This window comes from Lissotriton helveticus, chromosome 8, assembly GCF_964261635.1.
Source record: "Lissotriton helveticus chromosome 8, aLisHel1.1, whole genome shotgun sequence".
Taxonomy (NCBI): domain Eukaryota; kingdom Metazoa; phylum Chordata; class Amphibia; order Caudata; family Salamandridae; genus Lissotriton; species Lissotriton helveticus.
In genome coordinates, this window is record NC_136069.1 from 996,952,210 (window position 1) to 996,972,198 (window position 19,989).

The following is a 19,989-nucleotide window of genomic DNA, read 5'->3' on the forward strand; positions in this document are numbered from 1 at the left end:
ACTGAACATTCATATAAATATTTATATAATATTATAAAGTAGTTGAGAATGGTATTTATATATTATTTTTTAAAGGGCAAATTAGTTGATAAAGCTAGTTTTGGGTTCTGTATTAGGAAAAATTATAAAATAAAGTGTTTATGTTTTTGTAGAAGGACCTCAGCATAACAAATTTACAATGGAAAATGAAGAAAACAATATGGAACACGATTTTGAAAATACCAACACTGTCGTTGAAGAGATGAACATATCTTTTACGAGCAACGTTAATGAAGTGGAAGAAATGAATGCTGGAGATATCAGCTGTGATTTTCTTGATGAAACCTTGGATGATGAGATTCATCAGATTACTTTTGAAATTGATAACCAGGAAAATGAAATACCTGATGAAATTATTTTATAATAATAATGTTTTGAGACACTCTGCTTCCAGAATTGTAATCATTCAGCTACTACGCAAGAACTCATGGTGCAAAGTGGGCCTTAGGGTATAGACTGCTTCAAACCCTTATAGACTACATATGTATTTTTTTATGCAGCGGCAAACTTGTCTTTTCTAGCTTCTGTCTGTATCATTAGACTTTCACCAAACACTCTCACACTACTGTTTCAATGTTGTAGTGAGTCATTCAGCAGTATGTGCTTATGTATATACTGTTCTAAAAGTGAAGCTGCTATACATTCAGCCAGACACTCTCACTTTCACCAAACACTACTAATGCATTCATTCATTTATCAACTACACATTCATTTTTACAAACTTTTACACACTAACATAGAAATATAGTTGTTTCTTTGACCAGTGAAGGTAGTTCTGAAAAGAACTGTTTTTTTGGTCTTTTAAATTTACTATTTTTTTTGTATTTTTTAAAAACAAAAAAATGGAACTGGAAACAAAAAAACTGTGGAACAGGAACAAAAAAGTTTTTTAAGAAATTAATGTTTTGGACAACGGTGCTCTTCTTTCCTCTTCACATGGAGATCAATAGACTGCTCACCATAACAAAGTAATTTGTTGCAATATGTACAATGAAATTTCAGATCCGCAAACTGTGGCACAATAATAGGATGCGGACTACTCTGAGGAGGTGGTGGTGCAGTTGAGGTACTAGGAACTGCAGGTTGAGGATTCTCCTGCAACCTTTGTGTTGCCATCCTTGCATAGCTATTTGGATGCAAATTTTTGACATGGCGAACCATGCTGGCTGTACCGAAAGAATACTGTTTAGTGGGATCACCCCTGGAAAGAGTAACCTCACAGATCTTGCAAGTTACCTTCGGTGCATTGACTTTTTTTTGTCCCTCAGGACATGTAAAAAACTTCCAAATGAAAGCTTCTTTTCTCTTTTTCTGAGGTTGCTCAGCAACAAATTCTACCTCAGAGGAATGTTCTGATGAAGTCTCAAAAAGAGCAGGCATTGTATAGTTTGGTTCTAAAGGACAACGGCTCCACAAAATAGATGCTTCTCCTGAGAAAGTCCAAGTAGAATGATCAAAATGGGAAGGGTCTTTCAACAGTTGTAATAGGAAGTATTATGAACCAATCAAAACTTTCCTTTTATGGTCACATGGCTTTGCGTACGCTTACGGTGCGTTTACGCTGCGAGTACGTATGACGTACCGTTGCAATTTTCGTCATTGCTTTCAAAAGTAATATACGCTCATTAAAAGTTTTAAAAAGTATTTTCCTGATTATCCCAGATAATGTCTTCCCTTAGTATGTACATTAAATACATAAATATATGTTTTTAAACAATTAGAAACTTTCACGCCGTAGGCGCACGGGGCGACGTACATGACATCACACGGAAGCGTTGCTGCGACGCGTAACGTCAAAGCGCATTCGTAACGTATGCGCGGGGACGCGCAGAGTACGATTTACTGTACAAAGTATGGTGCGACCACAGTACAATTACAAAAAAAAACAATAAAAAAGAATTATATAGAATTTAACTTTAATATACTATTTAAAAATGTAATCAATAAAAAAATTGAATTTACTTTTATTATTTTACATTAAGAATGTCAAATATAATTAAAAAATAAATATGTATAATAAAAATGTAAGAAATTAGTATAAAAAGAAATATAATAATACATTTAATAATTATCATTTACAAAACCTTTGAAAAATCACTAAAAAAACCATAGGTTTCACACACATTATAGTTAGGAATTAGCATTTAAAAAACCTTGCAAATTCATTGAAAAAAACCATAGGTTTCACACATGTTATAGTTAGCTGGACACTTCACTCATACAAAACCTTTGAAATTCCCCCATTATAGGTAGTTCAGCTAACTAGAACTTGCGCGCCCGCATTGCACTGCTGATGACTTCACATATTACATCACTCATGACATGGTCAGTGACATCACTGATGACATCTCAAATGACATCACTGATGACATCATCCTTGTGAAAGAGTGGCAGACTTCCTCTCACCCTAATATAACCTTTGATGCACACATTCAAAAATAGAAACTAACACTTTTAAAAAAAAATGGAGATAACCAATACCAGTTACAACAACCTATTAGGTAACTTCAACATCTACATACATCTACATACACTCATTCACCAACAGTTCTATATAGTCACTCATACATGTACTCACTCATATGTACTCATACACCTATACATCCTTTTACACACTGATACTCATCCATAGAGTTACTCACACACACGCAAATAAACTATCAAACATCCATTTACTTGCATATACAGGTATACACACACACCACTACACTTACTTCTACAGAAACTTACACATACTCTCTTAAACAATCGCTTATAGAAACATACTTATTTATACAGGAACTCTTCCAATCTCTCTCACATATACTCACTTATATACATCAATACACACATATACTAGTTTAAAACCTGTGTAGTTACTCATGAAGATACTATTGAGACAGTCATTCACTCACTAACACACCCATACACACACTCATCCACCCATACAGTCCCCCATACAGTCCTGCACACATGCTGTCTTCAAAACACATACAAACAGTGAGTCAGTCATTCATGCATCTATACGCTAAGTAATATCCTCCACCAAACTATATAGATACTCATACGGATACTCAAAAAACAAAGTAATAACCCATAAACACACTCATGTAGCTACTCACCAACTGATGCAGCCACTTATACACAAAATGAGACACTGATACAGATACTTAAATATTTAAACATTACTCATTACTCGTTAATACATGTATTCTCTAAGATACACTTAATAAGTCAGTTATACAGTCAAACATCCATTCAGACACTTATTTACCCATTTACTCTTCCATCGACCTTTAGATATACATATATAAAAAATATTTATTTTTCCGAAAGACACATTCACTAGATGATGCCATCAGTGATGTCATTTGAGATGTCATCAGTGATGTCACTGACCATGTCATGAGTGATGTAATATGTGACATCATCAGCAGTGAATATATATATATATATATATATATTACAGCAAAGATTAACAAAAGACGCCGCACTCTTCTTGGATGGTTCCAATTTGGTTTATTGACCCATTTTCTTCCTTTCACCTACGCGTTTCGAACCCAATAGTTCTTGTTCACGGTAGCATTACAAGTCCTTCATTAGTTTCTGACAATTTATACTGAGTCACCACTTTTGCCATTATGAAGCATTGTGGGCTTAGTAGTTTTCATGCATATAGCTATATCTAGCTTATCTATGGCGCTGCCTGTCAGTGTTCCGTTTTTCCAATCGCTCGTCATGGCTAGTATCAAATACCTGAGTGGTAGGTATGCGTGGGTTATGTGAATGCAATTATTTGCATATTGCACAAAAACTCGCACTACTTGTGGCATCTTAAGTGGTTTTAAAGCTGTGTTTATTTACGGCTGAGTGCCTCATTTCCATATGCCACTAACAACATGACTTGCTATCTAGTAATTCCTGATATCATATTGTCTATTATAAGCTAAGTGCTATACTTTTGCCATGATCTCCACGGTATGTACTCCACATGTCACTTAAAGGCAATGTCCATAAATACAAAATAAACTACAATCAACACAGGAGAAAACATAGCATCATATGTTGATTTCTTCCTGGCTCCCATAGTCCCCACACTGAGTTCCTTCATAAAGGACACAGGCGATTTCTTAAGGATCTTGATGGATACAGCATGGCAACCTGAATATCTACTGGTAACAATCGACGTTGTTTCCCTGTATACGTCAATTGACCACGAAGTAGGTCTACGTGCCATTTCATACTTTCTAAAGCAAAGACCAATTGGGTAACTCCAACATACGAAAATGATCCTGGACATGATCAGAATTTGCCTAACCAATAATGTGTTCATCTTTAACAACAAAATGTACTCACAAAAGTGTGCAACAGCCATGGGAGTTTCCTTCTCTCCAAGCTATGCGAATCTCACCATGGGTTGGTGGGAGAGACACATAGCTTGGAGAGAGGAAAACGATCCATATACAACACATGTGGTACTATGGTTGAGGTTTATAGACTACCTCTTCCTTTTGTGGGAAGGTACAAAATCCAAACTCCTGGAATACATTGCGATTTTGAATGAGAATGAAGTGGGCCTCAATTTCACGTTCAATATACAACAAAAATAAATAGACTTTCTAGACACAAAAGTGTACATAAGAGACAGCAAATTGCAGACCACGGTATTTTGCAAAAAAACATCAACTAACGGCATCCTTCACGGAACAAGTTTTCATCCAGTATCCCTGAAACAAAGCATCCTATACGGGGAGTTTCCTCGGATGAAGAGAAACTGCTCAGAAGTGACAGAGATGGAGAATAAATTCAAAGAAACTAGAACACGGTTCTCCAAGAGAGGCTACAAGCACAGTGATATCAATTGCGGGGAACTAAGAGCCAGAACAAAAACAAGAGCGGAGACACTGATTGTCAAGAACAAATCAGACCAACCAAATGATGAGGATAAACCTTGACTGATTTTAACTTACTCAAAAGAAAGTTTTCAAATCAAAAAAACATTAACTAAATACTGGAGTGTGCTCAAAAAGGACCCCGACATTGGTAATCTGATTGGAGATCGACCATTGATCTCATATAGGAAAGCACCGTCTATCCAGGATACATTGGAGAACAGCCACTTTACCAACAAAAAAAAACAGAAACCTGGTTGCAAAAGCGACAGCGAGGATTCACCAAATGCATGTCATGCAAAGCATGCAAGGTAGGAAAAAATGTGAAATCTATAAAGGATCCAAAGGGACACATTTTTGAAATCACAACAAAGATCACTTGTGAATCACACTTTGTAGTCTATTTAATTGAATGTGATTGTGGCAAACGTTACATTGGATCAACTATTTGTGCTCTAAAAAAAAGAATTCTTGAACATATTAGAGCGATCCAGAACAAGGACACATCATATGCCATAGCTAAACCCATAATCAGCCAGAACAACAAAACATGGCAAAACATTAGATATTCTGGTCTAGCCATGGTGATTGAGCATGAAAGAGGAGGCAATCGACTCCAAAAACTGAAACGCTTGGAGTCGAAATGAATCATCCGCTTCAAAACCAAAATCCCGCAAAGCCTCAATGGGGACGAAGAAATGCATGTACACTTATAACTGCACATCAACAACATTAGTGAACGTTTCTTCATCTACATTGACCTTGGAGAGCCCCAACTAAATGTATAACCCAATCACTCTACAACCTGTCGATATGTATATGAAGCAAACCTGCATGCAAACATCTGCAGATATTGACTCTCGTTTGTGTCACTATTCTGTCTCTCCATACAATACGCATTGATCTGCATAGCAGAAATGTTCTTTAAATTTGCTAGGACTCTTGTACATGGACACAAAAAGCATCCTCAATACATTAGAGATGCTATAATTTAAAGTATTGAATTTATAATAATGAGTTAAAGGTATCAGCATATCTCTTGTGTTGATTGTAGTTTATTTTGTAGTAATGGACATTACTTTTAAGTGAGCCATGGAGTACATACCGTGGAGATCATGCCAAAAGTATAGCACTTAGCTTATAATAGACAATCCGATATCAGGACTTACTAGATAGCAAGTCATGTTGTTAGTGGCATATGGAAATAAGGCACTCAGTCGTAATTAAACACAGCTTTAAAACCACTAAACATGCCACAAGTAGCGTGAGTTTTTGTGCAATATGCAAATCGTTGCAGTCACATAAACCACGCATATCCTACCACTCAGGTATTTGATACTAGCCATGACAAGCGATTGGAAAAACGGAACACTGACAGGCAGCGCCACAGATAAGCTAGATATAGCTATATACATGAAAACTACTAAGCCCGCAATGCTTCATAATGGTAAAAGTGGTGACTCTGTATAAATTGTCAGAAACTAATGAAGGACTTGTAATGCTACCGTGAACAAGAACTGTTGAGTTCGAAACGCGTAGGTGAAAGGAAGAAAATGGGTCAATAAACCAAATTGGAACCATCCAAGAAGAGTGTGGCGTCTTTTGTTAATCTTTGCTGTAACAAATCTCTGCGAGGTTGTCCTTACCTCGCCGCCAGCACCAGCTATCTGTTGCTCCCCTCGAAAGGGACAGTTGCTGTGTATATATATATATATATATATACATACACACATACATATACATACACACACATATATATATATATATATCACTGAAAAAACCATAGGTTATAAACCATATATAGTTAGGAATTAGCATTTACAAAACCTTGAAAATTCACTGAAAAAACCATAGGTTATAGACCATATATAGTTAGGAATTAGCATTTAAAAAACCTTATTTTACTCACACAAAACCAATGAAATTCCATATATAGTTAGTTGTACTAACTATATATCACGCACCCGCAATCCACTGCTGATCATGTCACATATTACATCATTCATGACATGGTCAGTGACATCACTGATGACATCACTGATGACATCTCAAATGACATCACTGATGACATCTCAAATGACATCACTGATGACATCACTGATGACATCATACAGTGACTGTATTTTTCTGTAAAGTTAAAATATGTCTTACATATTTAAGAATGAGTGGATGTATAAGTATCTGGATGAAGGATTTAGTAGGTGCATGACTGACTGTATGAGTGAGTGGTTAAATGTGTCTCACTGAGTGCATGGGTTAGTGACTAAACTGTCTTAATTTGTGCATCATTATGTCTGTTCTGTAAACTGCTGCATGTGTTGATCAGTAGCTATATGAGTAACTATATGGGTTGATTGGTTGCCCAAGCATTTGTATGGGAGACTGAGTGTGTGTGTGGGTGGCTGGGAGGTGTATGACTGTGCATAGATGTATGGGTTCAAAAGTGCATGTGGAAACAGCTGTATGGGCGGTTGACTGTGTGCATGACTGTATTGGTGAGTGAATGGATATCTCAGTGCTACATGTCAAAGTAAGTACATATGTAAAATACAGTACATGTGAGAGTTGACATATATAAATAACTGTGCATAAGAGCCAGTGAATGTGTGAGTGGCTGTATGGATCATTGTGCTCTTGTATCCAGGATTGTATAAGTGAGTAAATATGTTTTAGTATATGTTTGAATAAGTAAGATGTGTATAACTGTATAGTTGTGAAAATGGAGGTGTGATTGATTCTTTGCATGACTGACTAGGTGTGTAAGTAACTCCATGGATGAGTGACAGTCTGTGAGTGTCTGTTTACACTGAGTGTATCTAAGGTTATATTAGAGTCTGAAGAGGTTCATCGTATTATCACATGAATGATGTCATCAGTGATGTGATCAGTAATGTCAAATGAGATGTCATCAGTGATGTCATCAGTGATGTCATTTGAGATGTCATCAGTGATGTCATCAGTGATGTCATTTGAGATGTCATCAGTGATGTCATTTGAGATGTCATCAGTGATGTCATCAGTGATGTCATCAGTGATGTCATTTGAGATGTCATCAGTGATGTCACTGACCATGTCATGAATGATGTAATATGTGACATGATCAGCAGTGGATTGCGGGTGCGTGATATATAGTTAGTACAACTAACTATATATGGAATTTCATTGGTTTTGTGTGAGTAAAATAAGGTTTTTTAAATGCTAATTCCTAACTATATATGGTCTATAACCTATGGTTTTTTCAGTGAATTTTCAAGGTTTTGTAAATGCTAATTCCTAACTATATATGGTTTATAACCTATGGTTTTTTCAGTGAATTTCAATGGTTTTTTAATAGCAAATATCTATAGTTGTAAAATGTATTCTTATTTAAATCCAAAAATATATTTTATATGTTTATTAATAATTTTTTTTTAATGTTTTTTTTGTTTCGCTCCCGGTCCGCGAACCGGGAAGCTTCCCGTTAGCTCAATTTGATGCCGCGACCCGGTCCGCGAACCGGTAAAAAATCAACTTAGTGACGGTATCGCGTTGCCGCGTAATGCGTCTTATGACGTACTGCGTTAGCGCACCCGGAAGTGCCCCGGGGCGCGGACCGAGGCGCGAAGCTCAGCGACCCGGAAGCTAACCGGGGCGCGTCGCGAAAGCGCGACATATCGCGTTGCCGCGTAATGCGTCTTGTTACGTACCGCGTTCGCGCACCCGGAAGTGTCCCGGGGCGCGGACCGAGACGCGAAGCTCAGCGACCCAGAAGCTAACCGGGGCGCGTTCCGCAGCGCGTAACATGAGCGTGAGAGGTCATGTGACTTGTTAATAAAACTTTTCATTGGTTCATTTCACTTTTGGTTTCATAATGATGTAAGGCTAGGTCAGGTGACCTAAAAATAACACTTTTCATTGGTTGAGAAGTATTGTTTTTCCCAAATGATGAAAACCCCTCCTTCTTTCCTCACTCTGACTTTCATCATTGTGAGAGGAAGACCTATTTTGCTTGTTGGAAAATGGCTTCATTGGTAGCTTCAGCTGGTGGACCCCCACCACCACCTCCACCTCCTCATGGGAAGAGAGGACCACCTCCCCAGGTCATTACCAACACTGAGGAGGAAGATGAAGAAATGGATGAGGAGGGAGAAGAACCACAGTTCTTAGAAGAGTTGCCCCGGGTTTCCAGAAAGAAAGCCAGTTTCATCTGGCAGTTTTATTCGATCCCTCCTGGCCAAAAAAAAGTCAATGCGAGGTATGTCACCTGCCGCATATGCAAAGAACAATTGTCCAGAGGGACGGACAAAAAATATAGCTATGGAAATCACACAATGCACAGGCACATGACAAGGAAGCATCCACTAAATTACAGCCGGGCGGAAATAAGGGATATGCAGGACAATCCAAGACCAACTCCTGTGGCCAGACCAACAATACCGATTTCTCTAACACCAGAAGAGGCACGGGAAACTGTGCCAAATATTCAAGAAAATTTTGGGCACATGATTCACTTATGTATGCACTGTCGTGCATTATTAGCTTGTGGCAACATGAGCATCAATGCACTCAACCTGGCGTATGAACACCATGATTGCCCTAACCGCCCCCAGTAATTTTTTTTTGCTCCTGTTGAGCCCTTTTCAACGCCTGTTTTTTGTTGTTTACCCCCCCCCAAAAAAAACAAAAAAAATATAAAATCGTTAAAAAAAAAAAAAAAAATATATAAAACAAAAATATTTTAAAAAAAGTTCTTTTCAGAACTACCTTCCCTTTCAAAAAAAATTGCTAGAATGTTTAGCACTCTGGCAAGCTCTATTTCTTTTGGTTCGCTCCCGGGTTAGCTTCCCGGTACGCGGACCGGGAGCTAACCAAAAAAAAAAAAAAAAAAAAAAAAGTGTAAGTATAAGGAAAGTAAACAGAGAGTGATGTTAAAAGAAAGACAGCTATAGGGAGTAAAGAAGAGATACTGTTTAATAGATCTATTTACCGAAGAAAAGACAGAAGAGGGTATAATTGTGAAAAACAAAATAGATAACGAAGTGAAAGAAAAAAAAGAGAGTATAACATTAACAAAGAAGAGTTTCTTGGAGAATGTGAGTGAATTTTTAAATAAGATTAAAACATGAGGAATAACAGAGAGAAAAAATAGAAAAAAGAAAAAAAAAAATAACAGAAAAAGATTAATTGAAACAGCAAAGAAATGTAAGTAACAGAGCCATATCATCAACATAGGCAATAAAAGTTTTGCAGCTTTTATTGGCAGAAATGTGTCGCTAAAGCTGCTTTTGTGGCAGAAAACTGCCGCTAAAACCACTTTTGCACCAGTTTTCTGCCAATAAAAAGAGCAATAATTTTATTGGCTGTGTTCATAATATTCCCCTTAGTGTGCTTCAACTACACAGAGAAAGCATTATGAACAAGTAGTGATAGAGTGATCAGTCAAAGACACTAAGAGTAATAGAGACGGAGTGAGTGAACAAGAGTGAGGAACTATGAGAAGAGAGGGACTGAGAAAAAGAGTGGAAGGAGTTGAGTAAGTAGGTAATAGAGAAAGGAATGAGGGAAGTAGCAAAGGCAGGAAACTGGGGGTTAAAGAAATGAAGCAGTGGAACTAATAGTAGTTAAATGTGATAGAAATGTAACGAAAAGAGTACAAAATATTTACCTTATAATTGTCGTTAAATTACTCACTTTTTGTTTTTATACTTTCAATCTGTGAAAGAGAGAACAAACATTTGAAAAATATTAAAACATGTATTTAAAAATTAGAAAAGACAAGGGAAAAGATTGAAGGACAAACAGTTTTTCAACAACTTTGACACTTACAGAAGCTTCTGCTTCTCCAGGCCCCCTACACAGTCCTAAAGATATACATTTTAAACTAACAGTATCTTGATGCAGATGAAGTGAGGCCTATCTTAAAACATGGTGCATCTTTTGCATTGCTGTTGTTTCAGAAAAGTGTCGCAAGACACTAAAATTTTAAATAATTGCTTCAGGATGCCAATAAGATGTCTACTATCCAGAGGTTTGTTTGAGGTGAGGCCTACTCAGGGTTGCAGATGAGATTTACACTTGTTGAAGAGTACAGAGGAGATAATACATGTGAAGGTCTACCAATGAAGTGAGTCATGTCCACTGCACTCTTCAACAAAGTCCAAACCTCCTATGTTTCCCTGGACAGACCTAAACTTGATCTGCACAATGTGATTCGTAATGATAGGAAACACAGGTGATGTAATTGAAATACGTGCAATTTATTTTGCTCATTTCACAATCACATCACTTGTGTTTCCTTTGCTTAGGTATCTCATTGTGCAGATGTAGTCTAGCATATGAAAGAATACGCAGAAGTGCAGCACTGCATGCAACAACTTTGACACTTACAGAAGCCTCACCTTCTCCATGCCTCCTACACAGTTCTACATATACATCATTAATGCAAACAGTACAGAATTAATTATACATGTTAAATGGTTTATTTTTGCTGTTCTCAGAATGTATCAAAATTCACTAAAAACAGTGACTTGAAGGTATTCATCATATAACAGCGGGGAAAAAAAAACACAATCAAAATGATTGTGTTTAAAAAAAAACATACAACATAAGAAATCAAAATTCAGAACTCCTTAAAGTTAACTTACTTTCCATGACGTCCAAGGATGTCCTATGAACAGCTTACACTCTTTTGTGCTGTTATTACTTTCAGCCCGCCACTTTCTGAAAGAAAATCTCCATCGTTTTTAAAAACACGTTACATGCAATAAATGACTTCTTGCTCTCTACCACAAGTTTCCACAAGGCCAAATCTGGTCAGAGCCATTTATAACTCTTGGATTTCTTGTAAGCCAATCCCGTCATTTGGCATTTCCGCAACTTTCAGAATTAAAATGTTGAAGATCATTTTCACAATCCTGGAATAGTAATATCTTCCCCTTCTTGCTCAGTCATGTTCTACATTTCCTATGACACTGATACTGCTTACTATGAAGCAGACTTACACTACCTCTATGACTACTACAATTATTTAATTCTCTACATCACTTTTAATCACAAAGCAATGTAAAACAGTAGACAGCATTGCAGAATTACATTCCCTCTACTCCATGTTTTGATTGGCTGCTTCAATTAGCTTATAAAAAGAAACAGTTTTTCTGAACTCATTCAAAGTGCACGTATTTCTCCATGACGTCCAGTCCTATGGTTAGAAGTTATGTCTCTGAACTACACTTATCCTCAAGGCCAAATTGTGTAGGAGCCATTAGAACTTCTTGAAATTCCACAGAGCACATCCCGAGATTTTTTCCCTAAACTTTTGGTTTTAAAAACACCAGGTAAGAGTTTTTAAGGTCATACGGCAATTTTTTTTTGAAAATTAAAACAGAATCATTGCAGAATGACCAGCCATTTCTAGACTTTAAATAAGCTGTGTAATGTCCTGATGTTATTGAAGGGCCGTCATGATATATATTTGCTGCAGTTACAAAAGTCCTTCCTGATATTGACAACTGCGAAGCTACAAAATTTTTAATTAAAGTTGTCAATTTTGTTCCATCAGGCCTACATCGTTGGAACATTAAAATGACATACTGGCCATATGTTCGTATAAATAATGTGGACATCATTTCAGATTTACATTGGCTACACTCCATGTTGTGATCAGCTGCTTTTACTAGCTTATTAAAGGAGACTGATTTACTGTCTGGCAAAGTTAAATATATAAATCTTTCTGAGTCTACACTAGTAGTACTTCATACCATACAGTTCTCGCAGTCATGCTGCCATTGATAAGAAAGCCCAAACAGCTGATCTACATCTACACCTTCAGCATGTAATACATCAAGCATATACATTAAAAACTCCTGACAATCTTGCTGAATATTTTGAGAGAATTGTGTTTGGCCTGAACATCTGTCTAACAGATTTCGAATTTCAGACACACTTTCTATGTTTCTTCTATCAGTGCTACATTTCTCTAACACAGAATTTAACAAACTGCAAAATCTTTGATCAGAATTGACCACAATCTCTTCTTTTACATTTTCTAGAGAAAACAAAACATTAACCACTACATTAGCATAGCAGTTGACACCAGAACTGTTTTCAAATTGAAAACCAACAACATCTTCAATAGAATCCTTTTTGTTTCTGCTTGTAATTTTAGGTTCATCGACTTTTCGTCTTTTTGCTACAACCTCCCCAGTATTGGTCACATTTCTTCGTTTCCGGCCTACCACACGTTTCTCAAACAAAGGATACTGAGGCAAATGTGGCGCATACTCTCTTCTTAACCTATTGTATTCCTTAACACAATCTAGATCAGCACAAATGTTTGTGACATCACACTCAATCAAGTACAATCCCGATAAAGTTCTAACTCGGGACAATGCCACATATGCCATACCCTCCTTGAACACAGAACTGCCAATATTCACCAATGCACTGTCTACACTTAAACCTTGCGATTTATGGATTGTCACCGCATATGCCAAGCAAACAGGAAACTGCTTACGGCGAACATATAAGTCTTTTACAAGCAAAAATCTAGCAGAGCAACGACCAATTAGCTGTACTTCCTCAATGCCATCAAATTTAATTTTTAAAAATTCAATTCCATCTCTATTTCTGTATTTTACAAAATCAACAACATTACCCATTGATCCATTTACCAGACCTCTTTCAACATGTAAATTCCTTCTTAAAATTATACGGCAGTTCAAGCACACATTCAGAGTCTTTTCAAAACCTGCAGTTTTAGATATACTCTTCTCTAATGAATCCAATTTTGTTTTCAGATTCTCAGACAAAATAATTGTTGATCCCATATGCTCTACTCTGTCAATAGCTTCCAGTTTCACAATCTCTTGCTTTTCTAAATGCAACATTTTGTTGTTGAATTTGGCACATTCTGCAAGAGTTGGCATCAAACATATTCCAGATTTCTTATCAGTAATTTTCTGAAAAATATTCTCAGGCACAACATCTTGTTCTGGATATAAATTTGACAGTAATCGTGCATGTAAAGCTTCTTTCCCATGCTCGGTCACTTTTCCAATTCTAACATCTTGTAGAATAGTCTTGTAAACTTCATCCTTCGCCTGACGCATATTTTCATGCAGTTCAGCATAATTGAAGTTTAACCATATATTGACGTTGCCAATGCTGCCTAGGCACTTCCTGGTATCTTCATGCGTGAGCATTTTGAACACAGGTTGCCCTTTCACTGGTGTCAGCTGCAGAAGATCTCCGAAAACAATGATGTGTTTGCCACCAAATAACACATCATACTCTGTTTTGAGAACTTCTTGCATTCTCAAATGCACAAAGGCAAGCATGACATTGGAAACCATGCTTACTTCGTCAATGATAAGAAGTTTCATTTTCCTCAAGATTCTTGAAACTTCAAAACAAGCATCTCCAGATAGCTTGTGATATTGTAATTTGTTGTCATGCTCCACTGACAGCATCAGTAAACGATGTAAAGTAATCCCTTTAATGTTATGTGCTGCCAGTCCAGTTGGAGCGGTGACAACACAAGACAGCGATGACTCTGTCCTTTCCTGCAAATAGCATGAAATTGCTTTAATGAGGAAACTTTTTCCAGTTCCCGCTTCTCCACTCACGTACAGTCGGACAGGCTTCAACGACGTACATGAGCACTCTTTCTGACTTAATCCATGATCAATTTGCATGGTAACTTCGTCATATATTTTCCTCTGCTCAACGTTGAGTTGTCTTTCCAACTCTTTTAAGTTAACCGCATCCTCCTGAGCATGTGCCATGGCTCTTTCCACTTCATTCATGGCAGTGGCAGCTTCATTTTCGATAACAGGTCCTCCTAGTGGATCCTGACTCAATGAAGCAGAACTCTGACTGTCCTGAGAACTGTCTCTGGCAATCTCGGCTGCAATCGTTGCTTCCTGCTCAATTTCCGCATTCAACATTTCTACATATTTGGGAAAAGCAGGACATTCTATGGTCTCCTTGGCGGCATTGAAAGAGTCTTCGTAACAGAGGAAATCTCCAAGCAGTTCCTCTTCTGCACGCCAAGGCTTGAAAAGTTGCAAAAGTGCTAAATAGAAAAACTCCTTTTTTTCAGGAGATTCGCCACTCAATTTTCGATGGTTTACCAAGTGGCATTTTCTTTGCTTGACCAGACATCCCTCACTTCCTATTACAGCATACACTCCTTTCTCAGTATCTTCTTTGATGTTCCTCTTGAATATGTAATTTTGAAGAACCTCATACAGACAAACATTGTCGAGGTGACTGCTTCTATTTGGATAATATGTATCCAACATGTTGGTCTTCAAAATGTCGGTACTGTTTGGCTCCTTTTCCGCCAAATACTCAATTTCCCGCACAGGTTTCAGAACTCGATTACGCGTTGCAGCAAGACCAAGACTCGCCCAAACGATACTCCTGGACTTGGCATAGAGACTTGCTGAAGACAACCGGTCAGAGCATTCGTAAGCTCCAATTTCTCGATGCGACAACATCTTCAGACTGAAACTGTACAACTTCTTGCTGAGGCTCTTTTCATGGGAAATGTCCTCCCACATATCCTTCAATTCTGTCTTCTCTTTTTTGGTGATGTAAGACGTCACATACCGAGCCACAGCCATACAGTTATCAGCCACAAACTGTATATCCATGTTAGCATTCCACATGGACAAAATCACCGGGTTGTAGTCGTTGATGTACTTGGACTCTTCGTTCCTCTTCAAATTGTATGTGTTTTTAGGTGATTTCTTCATCACATTATGTCGCAGCGAAGACATCAAACTGTTTACTCTTCCTTTAGAAATCACCGGTCGTGGAAAACCGAAACGACATTTGGTGTAGAACTTGTCCTTGTTTCGGAATTTACGACGGCAGTACTTTCCACATCGATGGCTTTGGAAACGCAGAACTTTTTCTCTTAGGCTTTTCTTCTCCTTTGCGTTTGGAACAGCACACGTAGAATACTGTTGGATGAAACTCATCACTGAGTCTTCTGGATCCGTTCCAAATTTAGGTGCATCCTTGATCCACAGCAACATATGTATATGAGGAGCACCTCTTGCTTGGTACTCCTTTCTCCAGAAGAAATCCAACACCTCTCCAAGAGGTGGATTCTTCTTATTCATGATGAAAGACATCATAGCTTCAAATCTATGATTGAAGTACCTACATACATTGACTGGATCCAAAGAGCACAGTTCTCCGGGTGTCTTGAATTCGATGTTATCTACGTTAGCATTTGCCTCTCGTAGAAATTCAAGTAAGTCTTCCCAGCCATACTCGGCACAGCTCAGAGTGAGGAACCATGTGGGAGTACCTAAGTTCCTCAGCATACATTTTAAATCACCATGACGACGGTACCAGTACTCATTAGTACCACGCTGACACGCCATGAGATTAATCAGGTGAGAATCCAAAATACTGTCTTGGACATTGACTTTATCCATAAAGTCACTTGCCGAGATGTTTTGCATGTGTATACCACTTTTCAAGATGTGGTTCACTGCATATGACAGTCCAGATAGATCGCTTTCAAACAGGAGATGAAACAAATAGGGAATGCATTGTCGAAACCTAGCATCTCCTGCATACAATCGCAAAGTCCGGTATTCAGAAGCAGGAATTTGATGAGGTCGCTCATCATATCTTCCTCCCTGACCTGTTGGAAAAAGCTGTGGGAAACACCGAGCTTCCAAACTTTCCTCCCAAACACTAATGGGACTCCCTTTGGCTTGTTTCATTTGAAACAACTCAATAGCATTCCCCATGACTTCCTTGGAATGCAAAGGATGAACACTATAATGTTCATATATTTCTTCACTAGTAGAGGGTTCTACTTTCTCAATTTGACCAGTACACAAATCGCTATCCTCTTCCTCACTTACTTCCTCTTCTGCAACATATACATTCTTATAGTATTTATTATTTTTTTTCAAATACAATGTTGCCTTTTTAACTTTCCTAACATCTACTAAATCTTGCCATATTTTCTTATTCTTTGTCGGAACCCCATTAACTAAGATAACCAGAGGTTCCTCTTCCACTTTTTCTACTCCAATTGTGTTAATGTTTTTCTTCAAATCTAGAGGCAAATAAACAACTCTTCCCTTTAATCCTCTCTGTAAATCTGATGGAGGCAATTTCCCTGTCTTTGGCTCCATTCTTACAATAGCCTGAAAGGGATGGATACTTTGAATCAAAATAGATTCATAAGTATTTAAATCCTTCAATTCAGAAGGAATCTCAACCAATTCCAGATTATTATGAACTGATCTAGCAGGCATCTGGTTTTGATTTAATTTGCAACAACAATAACTACACACACGTTGATCCAATCCCAAATCAAAACAATTTTCTACCATCAAGTATGTTGCGAAATCCTTCCATTCACTATTATTTTCCCTTTCACTTTTTGCATATAAATCCACTAACTTAGTCTGATTCTTATAATTAGTGCGTCGACAACACACACAAGTGAAATTAGGCCTCTCACTTGATTTCACCTCAAACGTCGCAATTTCCCTCTGGAAATTATCTGTACTGGAAACCTGTACACTATCTTCCACATGACCCTCTTCTTCTTGCTCAATTTCAACATTCTCCTCTTTACTTCCAAAGTAACAAAACTCAATTTCTTCACATATATTCTTCACATCTATTTCAGAACCATGCAAAAGAGCAGCGCATAATTGTTTAAGCATAATTGCTGGACTCTTAGCATAATACAACATTCTAACTAATTTCCTCACTTTATTATGATGCACTGCTAGCATCCTGAAATGATGAAAAACACTCTGGCATACTCTCCTGGAAAGACAAGCCAGTGAATGACCATGCAAACCTGTCACTTCTCTTACTCTGCAAGGATCTAATTCTTGCAACAACCTTATTTTCTGCTTCAAACTTTTCTTATTAAATGACCGTACAAAATCACAAAGCAAATTGATGGAATCCTGTCGCACACTGCAAATACTACTACACTTCCAGGTGTACACAGGACCCTTAGCACGTCTTCCTAAAACCTCATTACCTAACACCTCTTCTGCCTCTGTTGTCACAAGTTTTTCTTTTTCAACTGGACAACCATCTTTCACTTCATAAGCACGACCACTGGTGTCAACTGCATGCACCAAATCATTATCCTGGAAATAACTCTCCTCATTAAAAAATGCCTCACAGCTTGAACTATGCTTTCATTCTCCAGAAAAAACTTCACAAAAATTACTACGATTAACTATTCTCTTCCATCTACTATTTCTTTTGAAATCATAAATTGCCTTGTTTAGCTTCCTAATTCTATTGATTATCAAAATAAATAACTTACGTTTAATTTCAAATGCCTGATCAATAACTTTCTCAACTTTTTTTTTTCTCTTATAAAAAACCAGTTTCTGTTGACCTTTCTTAATATTTTTTAACAAATTGCCAATTATCCTGTTGCGGAACATTCGTTTACGAATCTCCCTAAACTGTTGTTTCCTTCTACTATCATGCACAGAGTTATCTCTTGCTCTAGCAGTAACATTTTTGATTGGCCTTTCCTTTCCATTTGAATTCCTTCTCGTTTTATGGACTGAAACATTTTCTGTAGTAATATTTTTTTTACTACACATATTTCTTATGAAATATTTTGTGCTCTTACCCGGTGCTTTCTTCGTGACTTGACAAATCTTTTTGTTAGAGGACTGCTGCTTATTTTCTTTCACCTGCTGTCTTTGACGTTTTGCAGCCTTTCTCTGTCTTTCTATTGTTGGCATGGTGAAATCTTGAAATGATCTGCAGTTGAATCTGTGGTAAAATATAATAAAAAATGTTATTAACCATTATTACCAAACAGTAAAACAATAACAGTGATCAAAAACTTAACACACTACTTGACATTTTAAATAGAAGATTTTTTAGTCCTTGCAAATTTACAATACAGAAATAGCAGAAAAGAAATGACATTTATATTTATGTTACCTGTGCTATTTTATATGTGAATCTGATCTAATTTTATGAGCATATTTTAATATTTTATTGAAGACACTACACATAACCTGCTTTTGAAGGTGTCTTTATTTTTAAATTAAACGGTTTACCTTTTTACTTTTTATTAATTATAAATTTTAAAAATAAATGTTTATATTTCCATAGGCTCAAGCAGGTCAGCTTCCCATCCTATGTCATATAATTCGGACAAATCTGCATCCTCATCACGCTCTTCTTCATCCTCAGGATTTAAATCATCCAAGGGATCAACATCCACTGATGTTTCAATTACAAGTTCAATGATGAGGTCAAAATCAACTGATTGCAGATTGTCGCTCATGTTGAGGTTGTCTTTATCTTTAAAGAAAGATAACAACAATGAGATGTTGCAGAGTAAGAGACAAATCTCAGAGATTATAATAGTAAAATTGTTTAACCAGAGTAATATTTTGCAGCTATTATTTAGCCATGTCCAGCAATGCTGAGCAGGTGAAGACTATGTCTAAATTTTCAGTGAACAGGACTCATCTCTTCTTAACCTTGGATAAGCCTCACCGACTCTGTGTGTCCTGCACATACTTAAATGTAAAGGGGCAGATTTATGTTAAATGGCACATCCCCAGGCATGCACCAGTTAACGTGCACCACTACTCTGCCACCCATGGTGTGCCGTATTTACAATCAGATAGGAGAAAGCTTCGTCAAAACCCTGCGCCTGCTTTAAGCAGGCATAGGTCTTGACGCAACATTGTGGAGATGGGGCACCCCTGAGCCTTGCTTGAGCTGCATCGCACTTGCGATACAACTCCAGCAATCACTTCCTTTACAGCACAGATACGTCACGCATCTGTGCCATTTTTGCCCCATGATGCCCCGTATTCTAAATGCAGCACACCATGGGTGGCGGAACAGCGGCGCAGGATGACTGACACATCCCTGGTGATGCACCAGTCATCATAAATCTATCCCTAAGCTTCTTATCTTGTTACAGATGAACCGCCATATGTAGCATGAAACTATTTTGCATTTCCTAAATAGCGAATTTTAAGGAATAAATAGCAATTCTTTACCATTCCTAATTTGCAATGAGCAAATTGCTAATTTCAAGTTACCCATTCATTTCCAT